Here is a 4,816-nt window from a genome sequence, read left to right as displayed (position 1 = left end):
AAAAAAAAAAAAAAAAAAAACCCCAAAAAAAAAAAAAAAAACCAGCTCCTCGAGGAAGCCGACAACCATAACAAACCCATTTGCTAAGATAACATTATTTCAGCATCGTGGCTCCTTCCCTACACGTGCTGCGGCGCGGATCCGAGGGAGATTAAATCACTCCCCCCCAACTCCATCCCGACCAACAAACCCCCTCCACCCACCCCAGCACATCCCATAGATGATTTGAGCCACATTCTGGGCCAAACTGGGGAGAAAAAAGAGCCACCTTTGCGAGGGGTGGTTTTTTTTTGGGGGGATGCTCCAGGCTGGATGGCTGCATCCCACATCCCGCCGCCACCTGAGGCTCCCCCACCCAAAAATGCAAACTCCAGCAGCCACATCCCCCTTTTTCTCCTCGAATCGGAAAAGAAAACCTTTTCCTTCACCCTCTTGGCTTGTTCAGTGTTAACATCTGCGGAGTAGAAAGGGGTTAGGAGTGTTTGGACAGGCTTTGCAGGCTGAGCTTCCATGTTTACTCACATCGGGCTGGTTTAAAGCCCATTTGACTGAATTTGACGGTTTTGTTCTGACTCAGGGCAATCTGACATCTCCCTCCCCCTCCCCACATCCTTCCACCCCCCTCCCAAGCCCAGCATTGACTCATTTTGGGGACAGTAAGGCAAGGAGAGCTCTCAGTGGTGCTTAGATCGGGGGGGGTAATTAAAACCGAGAGGAAAATGAATGGTGCAGGAGGATAATATATGTATTTTGTTGTGAAAAAAAGACCCAACACATTGATGTCACCCCCATTTGCACCAAAACTCTCCCATCTCAGGGTTGGGAAGGAGGACAAGACGGGAAACGATGCTCGAGGGCTCAGCTCTTGGGGTTGGGTTACAAAAAGCCACCAGCATCCCTTAACCCGTGGAAAGCAAAAAGTCCACAAATCATAGAATTATAGAATCATCATCGAATGGTTAGAGTTGGAACAGATAAGATCATCAAGTTCCAACCCCCCTGTGATGGCCAGGGACACCTCCCACTAGACCAGGTCAAAGCCCCACCAGCCTGGCCTTAAATACTTCCAGGGATGGGGCATCCACAACTTCCCTGGGCAACCTGTTCCAGTGTCTCACCACCCTCACAGGAAAGAATTTCTTTCTAATATCTAATCTAAATCTCCCTTCTTCCAATTTAAAACCATTACTCCTTGTCCTGTCACTACAATTCCTGACAAAGAGTCCCCCCCCAGCCTCATGGATGACACCTGTTACCCCTTGTCCTGTCACTACAATTCCAGGCAAAGAGTCCCTCCCCAGCCTCATGGATGACATGATTCTCCTACAAAGGGTGTGGGAGAGAAGCAGGAGGGAAAGAAATATAGAAATGGAGACCCCGTAGGCATGGAACCATGAGTTGGGATGCTCCTGAGCTTTCAGCTGCTGCTTAGAGAGGAGGGGAGCTTAATAAATGGGCCTTATCCTTAATTGTGCAACGAAGCCCAGGAAGGAAGGAAGCAGGGGCCTGATTGCACCTGATGGAGAGGGGATGGTTTCCCAGCAGGATGCTTTTCGGGGCCAAAGGATGGTGGGAAGACCATAGAGGGGTTGGATGGGCCTTGGACTTGTGTCACTGCAGGGGGAAGGGAGGTTCCTCTGTGATTGCACCTGATGGAGAGGGGATGGTTTCTCAGCAGGATGCTTTTTGGGGCCGAAGGATGGTGGGAAGACCATGGGGGGGGTTGGATGGGCCTTGGACTTGTGTCACTGCAGGGGGAAGGGAGGTTCCTCTGGGAGGAGGGAAACCAGGAGCCCCTTTTTTTCTTCAGAAGTCCATGTACCACAAATAGCCTGGGAAGGAAGCTGCTCCGCAGCTGGGATTTGGGCCCTTTTGGGAAGCTTTCTGTCTCTGCCTCTGGGAATCCATCATGGGAATCTGATCCCAGGAGGATGCAGAGCTCCAAAGGCTTGGGTAGCTTGGGAAACGCCGAGTTATGCCTTGCCCTGAACCTTGGCCAGGAGCCCGGCTCTGATCTCGTTCCATTTGGCCATGCCACTCAACCCCGTCCCCAGCCTCCATCTCTAGACCTTGTCCTGTTACATCCAGCTCTTCAAGGCCACCCTGAGTCCCACAGACCCAAGCTGGGCAGATTAAATGACCCCAACCAGCCAGAAAAAGTCACTTTCTGTCCCAAAGCCACACGCTCAACCCCTTGCTTCTTCAAAGGACTCTCGCAATCCAAGCCAACGTCATATCTGCTCTCATCAAAGACCTTCCCAGTGTCCTCTGCTGGCACGGGTGGCTTCCTCCAGCCTTTTCTGGATGTCCCCTTTCCTGGGGACATCTTGGACTCATCAGCATGATCCCAGCCCCCCCTTCATTGCACAACCAGGGTCGAACGCTGAGACCTGGGAACGGGACGGTCCTCGTGGGCAACTTCTTTATCTCTTCTGTGGTCCCTTGAGCAATTCTTACAAAACTTCTCCTCCAGCAAAGCCCAGAGAAACACCGTGGCTGCTCAGATCTCCCCAAATGTCCAGGATGAGGACAGGAAAAAAAAAAAGGGGGGTGAGTTCTCCACCCAGTGAAGGCTGGAGGGATTCTGTGGTCCAAGCTGGGATGGGAGAGTGGATGTACTTTGGTGCTGGCTCGGGCAGCGGCAGCAGGAAAGCTCATGGAGAGGGGTGAGGTTGAATCCAAGGAGGTCTCCACTGGGGTTTCCAACTGTAGAATTTACAAATCTTTCCTTTTTTTCCCCTCCCTGCTATCTGAACCGATAGACAGCACCTCATCAGCTCATCATCCAGGCACTGTGAGGTCCAAAAGCAGCAAAGCATCCTCGTACACAGTGTCTCCTGCACAGGATCCAGCAAAGATTTGGGGGGATTAATGATCAGGATGGGAGTTTTCCAAGCTCTGTGACATTTTGGGGATCGCCACAACCCACCGAGCTCTGCCCAGCTCGTTCCTTTGGGTTTATTTTGAAAAAAAACCCACCCTTAGTTTCACACCTGCTTTGCAAAGTTTTGCCACCTCCCAGCTCCCCGTGAAGGAAGGAACCAGGGGTTGGGTTGAGCGCTTGGTAGGTCCCAAACCTTGGTGGGTCCCAAACCTTGGTGGGTCCCAAATCCAGGTCACGGGGTCCAGCTGAGACAAGGGTGTGATTTTGGGTTGTGCTTTAAGCATCTCTGGAGGGAGAGGAACGTGGGTTTCCCCCCCCCATGTCGTGGTGCCTCCCCAGAGCATTGTTTTTCACTCTCAAGTGCTTAATGGCTTGTGTTTACGAGATCTAAAAATATTTACTTGGGGAAGAAGGGGCAGGGAGAGGGGACACGGCTCGAAGGTTTTACAGGCCCTGTTTGGGAAAGAGGCTTCCATAAAAACAACATGGTATCGAAGATAAAATAAAATATATTTAAAAAGCAACCAAACAACCACCCAGCGCTGAGCAAAAACAAAGGCTCTGGCACGACCTCGAGGATGGAGCCAGATGATGGAGACGCCTCCAGGAGCCGGCTCCTTGGAGTCTCTGCTCCCATTTCATGGCCGGGAGGGTTTATGTTGTTATTTGAGTTTTCCTCAACGTTTCACTGTGCTTTTTTTACAAGTTCCCAACCTGCAGATTGGCTTTTCACCCCCGAGAACAGTGGTTCCTGGGAGGAGGGAGGTTTTGGGGTGATGCTGATGGCAGGAGATCTCCGGGGACAAAAACTCAGCCAAAAACTCAACGGGGGCTGCTGGAGAAGAGCAGGAGGAATTTCAACAGCAGCAGCCTGGACGCCGGCTGGTTGGCCTCTTGCTGGGGCTGCTGGAGAAGAGCAGGAGGAATTTCGACAGCAGCAGCCTGGACGCTCTTGCCCATTAGAAATATGAAGTGTTAATTCCCTTCTCCCCGGGGGCCCTGGGGGCCAGCGTGAGCCGGGGTTATCAGCACGGGCAGGGCACCCTCCAGAAAAGGCCACTCACTCAAGGGAGGGGGGACAAGAGTGGAGGCACGGCCAGTTCAGCTCTTTTTGCTTCATTTCTAAAGGGTGTTTTGTTTCTTGGCGAGAAAAGGGAATAACTCCATGACGTCCACCACCCTGAGAAAGGAAGGCCTGTGCCCCCGCCACCATAAGACCCTTTTTGTGCTGCCGACGGTCGCGTTGGTGCGACGATGCTCCGATGGACACAGTCCATGCATTGTGCCAGGCGTTCCACGAGGGCACACGGGGGGCCTGGGGACACCACGGAGCCCTCTCCGTTGGCAGGAGCTCCTCGGGCAATCAATGGGATATTGTCTGCTAAGAGCGCCGGGCGGCCCCGAGCAGACTGGAGCGGTGGAAGAGAGGTCAAGAACATAAAGATGACCCAAGAGTCTTACACTTGTGCTTTTTAACACTATGTATTTTGCCTCAGTTCCACCACACCTTGAATTTATGACCTGGCAGGCACCAATATTCAATAGCAGAGCCTGGTACGACCTAACAAAGGAGCTCAGGGTACAAGAGACATCATCCAGCCCAGGAACGGTGAAGTCTCTGGGTGACAAATCACAGAATCATAGAATGGTTGGGCTTGGAAGGGACCTTAAAGACCATCTCATTCCACCACCTGTCCTGGGCAAGGACACGTCCCACCACACCAGGTTGCTCCAAGCCCCCTCCAACCTGCCCTTGAACCCCTCCAGGGATGGGGCAGCCACAGCTTCTTTGGACATCCTGGACCAGGCTCTCACCACCCTCACACCAAACAAGTTCTCCCGCAGGTCTCATCTCCATCTCCCCTCTTTCAGTGTCAAACCCTTCCCCCTCCTCCTAGGGCTCCCCTCCCTGATCCAGAGTCCCTCCCCAGC

The sequence above is a fragment of the Calidris pugnax genome, unplaced genomic scaffold, assembly GCF_001431845.1.
Source record: "Calidris pugnax isolate Ruff unplaced genomic scaffold, ASM143184v1 scaffold145, whole genome shotgun sequence".
NCBI classification, from domain to species: Eukaryota; Metazoa; Chordata; class Aves; order Charadriiformes; family Scolopacidae; genus Calidris; species Calidris pugnax.
Note: the sequence above shows the minus strand (reverse complement) of the source record.